This window comes from Tursiops truncatus, chromosome X, assembly GCF_011762595.2.
Source record: "Tursiops truncatus isolate mTurTru1 chromosome X, mTurTru1.mat.Y, whole genome shotgun sequence".
In the NCBI taxonomy this organism is placed as follows: domain Eukaryota; kingdom Metazoa; phylum Chordata; class Mammalia; order Artiodactyla; family Delphinidae; genus Tursiops; species Tursiops truncatus.
Genome location: NC_047055.1, coordinates 31,995,638 through 32,009,859, shown reverse-complemented (window position 1 = coordinate 32,009,859; position 14,222 = coordinate 31,995,638). Strand labels below are relative to the sequence as shown.

Here is a 14,222-nt window from a genome sequence, read left to right as displayed (position 1 = left end):
ATAGTGCAGTGGTCCCTAACCTTTTTGGCACCAGGGACCGGTTTCCTGGAAGACAATTTTTCCATGGACTGGGTGGGGGGGTGGCGGGAGTGGGGGATGGTTTGGGGATGATTCAAGTGCATTACATTTATTGTGCACTTTATTTCTATTATTATTACATTGTAATATATAATGAAATAATTATACAACTCACCATAATGCTGATAGGAGGCGGAGCTCAGGCCATAACGCAAGCTATGGGGAGCAGCTGTAAATACAGATGAAGCTTTGCTCACTCACCCACTGCTCACCTCCTGCTGTGCGGCCCGGTTCCTAACAGGCCGCAGACCAGTACTGGTCCATGGCCCAGAGGTTGGGGAGCCCTGCGATAGTTCACATAAAATGTCTGCAGCATAGTGGCCATAATAACCCAATTGTTATTAGCTGCCTTCAGCTTCTCCCATATCCAGGAGTCACCTCCTATTAATTCTTTGAAGACACTCTGAAAAATACATCAAAAGGAACCAGCAACCTACCCCACCCCCACTCCTCCAAGTTGCAGAAAAATACAGGTGATATTTCTCCTATTTTCAAAAAAATACCCTGAAAGCAGCTTTTCACTTACAGGTAAGATCTTAGCATTAAAAAAAAATAAGAAGAATCCAATAGTTGTTCTGTCTCTCCTTTGTTTAATCCTATTGTTTAAATAATCATTTTTAACATTTCTACTGCCTTTCACAACATTAGGCAGAGTCAGGACATCTGGCTTACTTTACAGATGAAGAAATAAAGATGAAGAGGGGGTAGGATGTCCATCCTAAGGTCACAGGACCATATGGAAAAGATCTAGAACTAAAGCCCAGATCTCTTAGTCCTTAGTTTATTACTTAATAATAATAAATCTATGCAGTTAAGTCTTGAACGCTCTAAAAATTCTATACATTAATAAAATTTTAACCAAAAACAGCTGATAAATGCCCTATATTCACGTTCTGGTTTTATATATCTTTTTACATATTGAAGAAAGAAAGCTAACCTGGAAGCATCCAAAATGAGTGCAATGTATAAAAGTGATGGTCAGATTTAAATCTTAACTATGGATTCTTTCAAAGGAAAACAAGCATCAAATGTATAAAATGTTAGTTCATTTCAGAGCAAAAGCAGTGAAAATTGTCATTTTTATTTTAATAATCTACTATATATGTAACCATAATATTCAAATAAATGAAATCACCATATATACAGGTATGCATGTTCCATAAATTAAATCAAAATATCATATAAAGGTAAATTAAATTATTCATTTTAGAGGAGCTCTATGGTTATTTCTGAGCTTAAGAGAGAAAAGTTATGGCAAAGTGTAAGATTCTCACTTATAGAAAAAAAATCACATAGAAAACAATCTCAGAAAACCTCTTAACTCTAAAATGCAACTATCCTTACCATTTCTAAAGGACCAGGTTTGCTTATAAGAGGCATGATTTGTATAGAAAATAAAGGCTAATAAGAAAACAACAATAAAAATTAAAATCACTAGTGTTATTTATACTGATTAACCAGCACCTATTAATTAGCTTCATGCAAAAAATTACATTATTTCCCCAAATTAATATAATGTCAAGTCAAACAATTTTTGCCACAAGAGATTTATGAACCCATTTTAAAAGAGGTGAAGAAAGTGAAAAAATAATTATTCAAAACAATTTACCTCTAATCCCCTCCCTCCCCCAAATTTAAGTTCCAGACTTACTATAAGTAAATAATGTGTCCAGTTATAATCAAATTCTTCTGCAATATCACTGAAATCTGCTCATTGAACAGCTTCTTAACTTAGTGGATTTTATATGACCTTAGAACTGAAGTCTTTATGTAGGAGGAGCTCTGCTTTATCCACCAAATGCACTGTCATGAGAAAATGTGCATTCAAAGCAGTTCAGCATTCAAGGTTACGTTTGTCAAAAGACTCAGAGGAAATCATGAAGTTCATCTGAGTGATTTTCTTTCCCTTTTAATTAGTTCCTGATACAGCATTTCAGTATGCTAATGTTATTTTACTATGTGACTCACCACATTGGGAATTAAAAGATAATCCAAAGGTAAGAATGTGTATGCTAGGACTATGCCAGGACTATAAACTCACTGTGTTGAGTTTCAAATATCTTTAAGTAGGAAGAGAGTCATAAGTAGACAAGGAATCCAGAAACCTGGGTTCAACTCTAGGCTCTCCTTCCCACAATCAACTAGGTGACCTTGGGCGATTTCCTCAACTTCTTTGGGCCTCAGTTTCAAAACATTTATTGAATGTAACCTCAGAAGTCATCTAGTCTAACTTTCAATTCCAAGCAAAAATTGCCTCTGTATTTTCCCTAAGAAATGGTCAGTTTCTCATATGTAAAATTAGCATTAGAACTAGATGATGGCTAAGGTTTCCCTGATTTCTAAAATCCTCAGTGTTATAATTAAAATTCATTAAGTGTCATGTATATTTTCTCCCATTGAAAGTTTATCAAATAGTTCTTTACATAACCAAACAAGATTTTATTTCAGCCCAGATAAAATCAAATTAAGAAACTCAGATCAACACCAAATCATCCCTCATCTTTCAAGTCTCCACAGAGTTTTTAATCCACCCCTGATTTTATCTCCATGACCAGGAACAATGCAAAACTATAAGAAGCCAGGATACTTTTGATGCTTTTCTAAAGTAGATGAAGTGACATCATTGATTTATTCTGAAATAGGGATGAATTGAGACTGGATCTCAGTCTATATACCATCTAATATTCCAATGGATAAAAAGTATCGTCCTTGCTTTGGAACACAGGTTCAGAGTTGATAGCTTCTCTCAAATACCAAAGATATATTTTACACTAAATATATGAATAAACAAAGAAAAAGCAAAGAGTCTGAATGAAGAGGGGATCATGGATTACAGTCTTCACTCCATTACTAACTTTATGTTTTACCTAAGATATTTTTTTCTTTCTGTGTTCTTTCGCATAGTTAATGCTTCCCCCTAAATTGAAGTTGGAAAGTGGAAAGAAACTGAGAATTGTTTAGGGAGTTTGGTATCTGCTTTTCAGATGTCAGCTAGTTTGCCTCTTTCACAGTCATTTTTGTCAGAAATTACTTATCAGGCCTACGTGAGGAATTTTATAATCAGAACTTGCTGACATGATGGTAAGAAAAAGGAGACCTAGATGCAAAATCTTCTTTCCTTTCCCTGTGACTACAATTCCAATTAACTCATTTACTTTCTTCTATTTAAAAAAAGAAAAAACAAAAAACAACTCTCCAGGAAGTTTTCTTCAAGCTTCCTATTTCCCCCAAATTTTCTGGCCCTTGCAAATATTTTATTATACTATACTTTATAGTAGTATAATGGAGAGGTACAATTCAAAGAAATAAAAGTATAATAATACCTTGGAATAATACAGCACATTTATTTGTAGACATGTGAACAATAAATTAAATACAGTCATCCCGTGGTACCCACAGGAGATTAGTTCCAGGATCCCCACATGGATACCAAAATCCATGGATGCTCAAGTCCCTTATATAAAATGGTGTAGTATAGTTGGTCCTCCTTATCTGTGGATGCAGAACACACAGATATGGGGGGCTGACTGTAAAGTTAATAAAGTGCTGTTGGAAACAATAATGCACCATGCCTCAGATGTTAAAGTTGATTAGATTTGAACTTCTACATTGATTTGATAGCTTAATCAGTGAAAGCATAGGCTTAGCTTTGCTCCTTGGTGTGAAGAGAAAAAAACTAAAAAGACAACTCATTTTAATATACTAAAAGTCCTATTTGATGGCTTTCTAGTGACATCATTAGAAGTTGCCAGTGAAACCTGTATGCTTATACCTTAGCACTCATTACTCTGACACAGATACAAGGCATGTTGCAACTCCTAAGAGAGAATTTGGGAGTAAGCCTGATTGGTGTAGAGAAAGGAGGTGGGATAAGACTAGTTGGAATGGTTCCCCCATAGCTGGAAGCTGGTCTACACCAAAAAAAGTGTATAAACCCACGTTTGATGCAGGCCAGGGTCATGTCCCTTCATTTCACCCAAGGGACATGAAATGAAGAGGTACATCAAAGCCTCAGAGTGGGGAAGTTCCTAAGGACAATTGGGGTCAAGTCATTCTTCTGAGAGAATAAGGCAAGATGATACAAATGATTCTGTAAGCAGTCAACTGTCAGTCCCTGGAAAGGGGCCAGCAGAAATTAGGCAAAAGATTTAGGTCTGGATCCCAATTTCAACAGAGACACGGAAAAAGAATTGAGCTTCCAGATTGGAACCAAAGTCCAATTAAACAGCCAGTAGCAGATGGTGGGGTAAGAGATAAATGCTAAAGCCTGATGCTTACAAAGTTTCCCAGGGGCCCAAATCAATTCCAGAGGCATAGCATACACTAGGTTATTTCCAGACTTCTACCTGCTAAAAGAAAATGGTTCTCATTGGGCCAGGGGTATATCAGAACTGAGACTTCTTAGGCTGACACCATGAAGTGAAGCTAGATGGGCCTAGGGTAGACAAGTACTATCTCTGAGCTCTTTAGCAGGAACATATATAAGTTTCAGTAGGTTAAATAACTTCCAGAAGTCAAAAATTCAAGAGAAATAAAACCTAGGTAGACCTGACACATAGTCCAGTGCTCTTCCTACAGAGCTACTGCTGGGATTCTTCCTGGTACCTCAGCCGCTAAAATAGCTTACTGGCAGGGATCACGATATCTCTTTCATTGTGTAAAGCTCAGTAACTCCCACTCTGTGGACCATCAAACCAAGAAATGGGTATTCCTGAACTGCTGTTCAAGTGAGGCAATCAACAAAGGCATTATTTAATGCCCCAAAGTGTTATTTCCTTTGTAATGCTAAAAAGACATCAAATTAGCATGAACAAGAAAATTAAAGATTTGAAAAATAAAGATTTAAAAAGTAAATAAAATAACCATTCTAGTTTATATATGCGCACACACACACACAGACACCCCATTCTTAAAAAAAATTCTCTGAATCTGAGAACAGTTTTTAAACTTTCAGGCAAATGTTAAACTTCTTAGGTTCTGTGGGGATTTTTTTAAAATAATAACACGCCGGAAAACTGACTTGAAAAGTTATTTGGTATAGTTGACATGTATACAGAAAAGCAGTGTCCTATAAAGAACATGCTCTATAAGACAAAGGGCATCTAGACTCCCTGTGTTCCCCCAAATCTAGTTTTTAATACTCTGAAACCAGCTAATTTATGAACTCTGAGTTCCCCTACAGACTACCACAGATTCAACAGCAGGATACCAGAGCTGAGATTCTCAGGAAATCCAAATGAGCTGGGAAATACAGTCAGCAACATCATGACCTAGTCCCCAGATTAACACCAAACACACTTAAACACAGACACACAGACTGCCAAAAGTCAGCAGTGCCAGTCTCTGCTTTCTATCCTCTCACATTCATTTAACGGTTCACAGAGCAATGATGTGTCAAGCACCTTGCTAGATGCTGGGGGTACAAATGTGAGCTAGATAGTATCTCATGTAGCTCACATTCTAGATAGAGGGATAGAAACTAGAAACTATTGATAATTATAGTACTGTGTGATAAGAACAGTATACTATGATAGAATCATTGGCAGCTAAGGGAGCTCAGAGGAAAGAACAACTCATTCTATCTGCATTGTGGTAAAAAAGGTGAGCATCTTTAGGAAGAGATGGCTTGGGTGCGGGGAACTGCTGCTCCTGATATATTTGGTCCTTTGTCCCCAGTTCCTGGCACAAAGCTCCTAAAACCCTTGGAATTTCCTGAGTTAATGGAGTGTCTTTTGTTATTCGTAATGGGCTCCTTTCAGCAAACTTGAGTTTATGCTAATGAGGTGATGATTGGTGAGCCTCCACTTAGCTCAGGATGAGGGCTGGTTGCCAGAGAAACCAACCTTGAGATTAGAGGTTGGAACTATCATCCCCACCCCCTGAGCTCCTGGAAGGTGAGAGGGGCTGAAAGTTGAGTTTCAATCACTAAAGATTTAATCAATTATGCCTTACTAATGAGACTTCCATAAAAACCCCTAAACAACTGGGTGTGGAGAGCTTCCAGGTTGGTGAGCACATTAAGGCATTAGGAAGTTGACATGCCTGGAGAGAGAATAAAAACTCCATGAGCTGTGGTACCCTCATCCCCACCAATACCTTGCCCTATACATTTCTCCCATTTGGCTGCTCTTATAATAAACCATTAATAGCAAGTAAAGTGTTTCCCCAAGTTCCTTGAGTCACTCTAGTGAACTATCAAACCTGAAATGAGTCGTTAGGACTTCCTAAATTTATAGCTAGTTGGTCAGAAGTGCTGGGACTTTCGACTGGCATCTGAAGTGGGGACAGACTTGATGGACTGACCTCTTAACCTGTGGGGTCTTTGCTAACTACAGATAGTGTCAGAATTGAATTGAATGGTAGGATACCCAGTTGGTATTAGAAAATCTGAGACTGAATAATTGGTTGATGACAGAAAACACCACAGACGAGTCAACCGTCTTTTTAACCATTTCTTTATGACTCATACAACCCCCCTATTAGGAAAGGCCTAGGTCTTTCAGGAAGCTTATCAAGATAAAGTTGTCTGATAAACTGTGGCAGAGACCCTAATTGCTTCCCAGTATCCATTCTCCTATTCTTCCTGTTAGTAACAGAACCTTTAGCTGTGTACATGGCCTCCCAGCCAGAGACTATATTTTCCAGACTCCTTTGCAATTAGGTATGAAGATATGATAGAAATTTAGACAATGATATGCAAGCAGCAGCAATGTGTGCAACCTTTGGATCATGTTTTGACAAAAAAAAACTCTTGTCCTCTTCTGTCTCTCTCCTCACTCAACCAGTAGGCTATAGCACAGACATGATAATGGGAGCCAAACTTTGACCACATAGACAAAGTCACCATACTAGGAGATAGCAAAGCAACAGGCAGAAGGACCCTGGGCCTTGGATGACCTCCTGCAGCAGTGCTGCCTGCCCACCTTTGGTCTGTTGCTTGAGCCATAATATATATATATATTTTTTTGGTACGCGGGCCTCTCACTGCTGTGGCCTCTCCCGTTGCGGAGCACAGGCTCCGGACGCGCAGGCTCAGCGGCCATGGCCCACGGGCCCAGCCGCTCCGCGGCATGTGGGATCCTCCCGGACCGGGGCATGAACCCGTGTCCCCTGCCTCAGCAGGCGGACTCTCAACCACTGCGCCACCAGGGAAGCCCCATAATATTTTGAGGTGTCTTGATTACAGCAATTTTCTCTGTACTCTAAATAACATAGAAATAAATCCTCATAAAAGTGCAATTGGGGGCTTCCCTGGTGGTGCAGTGGTTGAGAGTCCGCCTGCCGATACAGGGGACGCAGGTTCGTGCCCCGGTCCGGGAAGATCCCACATGCTGCGGAGCGGCTGGGCCCGTGAGCCGTGGCCGCTGAGCCTGCGCATCCGGAGCCTGTGCTCCGCGATGGGAAAGGCCACAGCAGTGAGAGGCCCGCGTACCGCAAAAAAAAAAAAAAAAAAAAAAAAAAAAAAAAGTGCAATTGAGCTCATAGCAGCACTATTTACAATAGCCAAGACATGGAAGCAAGCCAAGTGCCCATCAACAAATGCTTAGCTTAAGAAGGTGTGGTATATATAGAATATTACTCAGCCATAAAAAAGAATGAAATATTGCCATTTGCAGAAACATGGATGGACCTAGAGAATATTATGCTTAGTGAAATAAGTCAGACAGAGAAAAGACAAATATTATATGAAATCACTATACGTGGAATCTAGAAAATAATACAAATGAATCCGTGTACAAAACAGAAACAGGCTCACAGACGTAGAAAATAAATTTATGGTTACCAAAGGGGAGAGGGAGGGAGGGAGGGACAAATTCGGGGTATGGGATTAACAGATACAAACTACTATACATAAAATAGATAAGCAACAAGGATTTACTGTATAGCACAGGGAATTATAGCCATTATCTTGTAATAACCTATAATGAGATATAATTTGCAAAAAAAAATTAAAAAAGAATCACTATGTGGTACACCTGAAACTAACACAATACTGTAAATCAACTATACTTCAATATTTTTAAAGACGCAATTGATATTACTTAATGTGTTACTCTTCCCAAAGGCATTTGCACATGGAATCCAAAAATCAAAGAATGTATAAACTCCAAAGAAAAATATGCTAATGGTAATTCAGATGTAGTGATAGGCCAGAGGTTTCTGGCTTTGGTTATATTTTGTTTTTAGCTCCCTTTAAATCTCAGCATGCCAACAATTGCCTACTCTGTCACTCTTTTAAGTTCAGCCCTGACTCTAAGCTTTCACATGTCAGTTTTTCCCCTTAGTATGTGATTTCCTTAAGAGCAGGAAGTGTGCCTTACTTGCCTCTATAAATCCAGTTCCTAGAGTATAGCAGATGTTCAATAAATATGGATTGAATGCTTCTAGTGAAGGTAACCAAAACAGCCATATTTTCTCCCTTTTGAAAAAAATTTCTCCACACATAGCTTTATTCTAATAATGCAAACAACTAAGTGACAAAAATAATAATAACAGAATAGGCTGATGATGTTGGTTTAAACTGCTTGTCAGGCAGTGTGTTTAATGATTACCCATGTTCTTTAGTCCTCACAATAACTCCATGATGTAGATACTACTATTGACATTCCCATTCTGTAGAAAAGATAACTAAGGCTCAGAGAAGTTTAAAAGCTTTCCCAAGGTCTCACATTAAGGAAATGGTTGAAATAGGGATTTAAACCCAGGATTGTTCAGCTGCAATGTAGTCTGCCATATTATCTTCCAGAAATGACCTGGCAATGTGTAGGGTGGTGAGGGGAAAAATTAGCCTGGGTTTAAGAATGAGGTACAGATAATTAAGCCAATCTAAAGTTCATGTTGTGAGTTGCCAAATCAATATAAATTATATGATGCTTGTAAGAAACTTTTGTTAGTTTTCTGATCAAGGAATACTTTCACCTTGAAAATCTGTACATGGGGATATTTTTAATCTGGTCATGAACCTTGGCACAGTTCCCTAAAAACTGAAGAAAATTGCCCTGGAATGATCATAAGAGGAACTGCTATTTTATATAAATGTTTCAGACGACACTGGAAGAAAACAGCATAGACATGAAATAGACTTCACAAGATCAGTTTGAACATATTATCTGCTATCAAGCATTTTATTCATCAATTATATTTCTAAGTTTGCTATTGTTTAAGAATATTCAAAGATATATAAAAGTAGAAATAGTATAATGAAACTGCATGTACCCATTATCTAGATTCAACAAAATTTTTATTAATCATATCATGAAAACTGATATTCCTACTTTCAAAGGTAAGAAAGCATCATGTTCACAGATACTGCTTAAATGCTGAAACAAATCTAAAAATCCTAGTCTAACACCCTCTTTTTACAGCCAAGTAAACCAAAGCCCTGAATGCAGCGATGACCTAATCAAGGCCATTTAGTTAGTAACAGCCTATATAAGAATCAGTTTCCACTATATCACACTGCTATTTAGTATTAAATACTCCTTAGTTTATTTGAATCCTTTGAAAATAATTGATGAAACGTGGTAAAAGCCTTTTTTTCCATAAATTCATTAAAACAGACTAGGCTATTCTCCAGATGAGTCTGTTCTGCCGAATTTTTCTGAGAATACAAGTTACAACTCTCCCACTTATCCCCTTTAACATCTAAATGTATTATAAAATAAACAGTTTTCAATCAAAAGAGTTCAGAGAAACAATCATATAGAATTTTACCATAACATCATGATCTTTCCCTATTTGTCTTGATAATGTTGAGACAGGAACAAACATATAATGAACTTGTTAATTAACTACTAACAGGAAACCAGAGTATACACATGTGTGTCCTTGTATTGAGCCTTAATAAAATTAGGAAGTTAAGTCCCAGCTGGAGGCCAGACAGCCAGCAGAAAATTCCTAACAGCCAGGGCCCAGCATAATTTTAGGAAAAATAAAGATCAACAATACACATTAATTTTCTCAAGTTGTCATTCTAATAGTGGCATACGGGTTTTAAAATGCTTAAACAGTTCCTAAACTGGGTTTCAAAACCATCTCATCTAGTAATCTTTGCATTTAATTTAGAAGAAAACCACAGATTTTATGGATCATATTTATTGCATATTAACATTTGACTTCAAAGTGGCTGTATCACCTGAAAAGAGAACAGCTGGATACTTTACACTAATATTTGTGAACTATATTTTAGATTGGCAGCATATCTTTAAAGAAATGTTTTATTTTTTTCCTAAGACTATGACCTACTTTCTCCCTAGGTTACCGTCATTCATTCAGTCAGTCATTTATTTGACAAACATTGAGTTTTGTGCTAGGTAAGCGGGATACAGCAATGAATGAACAAATTCCTGCCCTCACTGAACTTACATTCCAGTGGTGGAGATAGATCATAAACAAACAAGCAAACAAAAAAATATGTTAGGTAATGATAAATGCCATAAAAAAAAGAGGCAGGGTAAGAGGCTAAATAGTAATGGGTGGAGTGAGGAAACAAGGCTATTTTAGAAAGGATGATCAGGAAGGCCTCTCTGAGGAAGGATCTGAATAAAAGGATGGAGGGAGTCATGAAGATAACTGAGTAGAGAGTGTTTCAGGCAAATGGAATAGCAAGTGCAATGGCCCTGATGAGGGACTGTGTAGGTTGTGACAAGGAAGCCTGTGTTGCCGGAGCAAAGTAAGCAAGGAAGAAAGTAAGAAGAGGAAAGGTCAGAGAGGTAGACAGAGGGGGCAGTTTGTGTGGTGCCTTCCAGGCCATTTTAGACTTTGGCTTTTGTTCTGAGTGAGATGGGGAGCCATTGGAAGGTTTTGATTGGGGAGTATATGAAATTAGTTATAGCTTAGAGATAACTCCAGCTGCTGAGTAGACAATAAACTGGAAAAGGAAACAGTTTTCTATCCGAGAAAGTTTTGTAATTTTCTAGCCAAGAGATGATGGCAGCCTGCATTATGATGGTGGGGAGTGCCATATTCTGAATATATTTTGAAGGTAGGGCTGATGTGATTTTCTAAAGGATTAGACGTAGGGTATGTGAGAGAGAGGGTAATCTAAAATGACACCAAGGATTCTAATCTAAGCAACTAGGTAAATGGTGATGCCGTTTATCGAAAGGAGGCACAGTGGGGGAGGAGCAGGCTTGGTGTGGGAATAAAGAATTCAATTTTGGACATGATAAGTGTGAGATGCTCATTAAACTTCCAAGTGAAGATACAGGGTAGACAGTTGGATACACAAATCTGGAGCGTAGCAGAGAGCTCAGTACTAGAGATAAAATTTGAGAGTTCATGATATATACATGGTCCTTAAAGCTCTGAGACTGAGAATGAGATTGTCCGGTGACCATTTGGATTGTGTAGCAGGTTGAGGCATGGGTCATTCTAAAACTAGAAAATTAGGAACTCTGGAGAATTACCACACCGTTAAAAAAAAGATGAACATTTGCTGATTGGAACAATTATCAAACATCACTAGATAAACTAAATGGTGTTCATTGGTTTTAATCTTTCTGTCCTTTATTCTCAACTACAAAAGTATATTATCTCACATGGTAACATGTCAGAACTAATTCAGTCATCTTTCTTTTAACTTCTATTTTAAATAGTCAAAGTTTCAGCAATATTAACTCTACAGTGCTAATCACTAAGTTTCTAAAAGCCACACAGTCTTTTATTCACTTTATAAGACTCGTTCTTACAAAGCTCTTTTCTAGAACTTTTCCTTGCCTGGCTGGTGGCATTACTGCATTAAAATATGAAACTTCTTTACTTTTAAACCCCTCATTTCCTTTCTTTTCTATTCAAGTTTGAAGACCAATTAAAAATTTTTGTGCTCATGTGACAACTAAGGGACAATAAATGAAAATTTCCCTGAAGAGAAAGTTGTTCAAAGACTCATAATTTCAGGACCCAAAAGACACCTTTAAAAAAAATCCTCCAAACTCATCAAATTGTACACATTAAATATGTACAGTTCTTTGCATATCAATTATACCTCACTAAGCTGTTAAAAATAATTTTTAAAAAAATCTTCCTTCATTCTGTGTCACCAAATTGTTGCACTGATTTTCTGTTACTACTAGTTTCAATTGATCTTTCTGGTAGATTCCCCATTAATCCTTGTGTGCTGTGTTTAAATGTTGAGAGCAAAGTTACATACCATTTTCCTTGGTTCTGAGCTGCTCTCTAGCATATATATGTGACACACATTTAGAAGAAGACACAGAATAGCTAAGAGAAATGCAGATATACATACTAAATTAATCATAAAAGTTTCAGATCTTAGTATAGTGTCTAAGAACATTAAATCTGGAGTCATATTGCCTGGGTTTGAATCTCAGCACCATTATTTACTAGTTGTGTGACCCTAGAGAATGTACTAAACATCTTCATGCCTCACTTTCCTCATCTTTAAAAGGGCTTACTTCACAGGATTGCAGTGAGGATTAAACGAATATGTGTAAAGCATCTACTATGTGCCTGGTGCACAGTAAGCCTATGTGTGAATGAGGTGATAGAAGATTTTAATCAGAAGATTGGGCAGGGGTTGAATAAAATAAAGCTCCATCTGTCCATTTACTTGTCAAGATTTACCCCTTGCCACCTACTGGGGTTACAAGTCCCAATTTGGCATAACGCCTCTGTGATAAACTCTCAAAGCAGGAATTATTTCTCTAAAGCACGCATTGATATTCACATAAAGTACTCAAGAGGTCTGTATGGGAAAGAAGCAGGTAAGTGTTAATCTTTCACATTTGCACAGTATGACTAATTCTTATCTTGAGTATTTTGCAAAGTACAAAGACTAGGACTGCTACATTTTAGTGATCTGTAAGGAATGAAGGTATGAATACATGGATGCATGTATGAACGAAACAAAAAATCCTAGAAGAGGGAGGATAAACATAATGAGAAAATATCAAAAGGGAAGGAGATGGGAAAGCAAGAATTGCTAAGCCATCAAAGACCTCATTCCCATACTTGGCAACTATGCCTAAGCCTCCTGCATTTCTTTTCAAGTAAGAGGAACAATTTTCTGTAAATGCTTAACAGAAATCCTTAAAGTTCCATTATTGGTACAAAAGAGGCCCCTCCTTTGGAGAAAATGCAGCAGAGTGTCTCAGGATATAATATCCACAGATAATTATAAGTTCTCAAACTTAAATAGCAATGACCAGATTCCTTCCCTAGTTTATCAGTTCCATATGCCAGAGTGGGCTGCAGAATCTCAGAGACCCAGAAGATAGAATAAAGGATTGTAAGGAAGCCAGTGTAGAAAAGCAGTTATCACTTCCACTTCTTCCTAAAGCTTGGAAAACCTAAATTAGGGGAAAGGCATAAAAATATATTTTCTTCCCTCAAGAAGCTCACAGTCTAGTCTAGGCAGGTAGACAGGGGCAAAGACAAATATGATGCAGTCTACTAAATACTATGATAGAGAGAAGCATTTTTTCCATGTGGGTCTATGGAAATCCAGGCTATGGGTTTCAGCGAGGGGATGATGTCTAAGTGGAGTTTTAAATGATAAACAGGTCTCACTATCTTCTCTTTGGAGTATTGAAAGTATTTCCTATCTTCCCTCTGGCCCACCCTCTCTGGCCACACAAGAAAAATATGAAGGAGGACTTGAGTTGTCCAGGGAGGGAGAACTTGAGATGGGTCCAGCAAACATAGTTTTTATTTAGGACAAGGTAGCTTGACTGTGTGTAAATTTGGACTATCTTCTTTTTCCTTCATTTAATGTATCAGTGGCATTAGCCTTCCACATTACCATGAGTCTTTTAGAATGCCACACTGTTTGACAATTGTCATTTGCTATGTCATCCAAATACTTAATGACACAGACAGACTCTAATTCCAAGCTACATAGATGCTACTTACTATGGACTCCTTAGAAAAAAATTAAACAGCTGTGAACATTCTTTTTCATAAGGTTTGGTAGGATTTGTTGTGGCCAATATATGCCACATTTAATTTCTTAACTATCATCTATGATATTTAATATGAGTCAAATTCCCATGATGTCAACTGATATCAACCTTTTTTTAAAATTTCCAAGCATGGTAAATTAGTATCTCTCCCTTCTCCTCCTCACCCCTTATTCTAGAAGAGTCCCAAAAGACAAAGGTCATCTCTAAAGTCATAAGAAATAT

At 37.6% G+C, this 14,222-nt stretch overlaps 1 protein-coding gene across 1 annotated transcript in view; it reads right to left on the bottom strand.

Annotated features, from left to right (window-relative positions):
* Positions 1-14,222, bottom strand: part of IL13RA2 (interleukin 13 receptor subunit alpha 2) — a 67,374-nt gene that overhangs the window by 31,134 nt on the left and 22,018 nt on the right. The window lies entirely within an intron of this gene.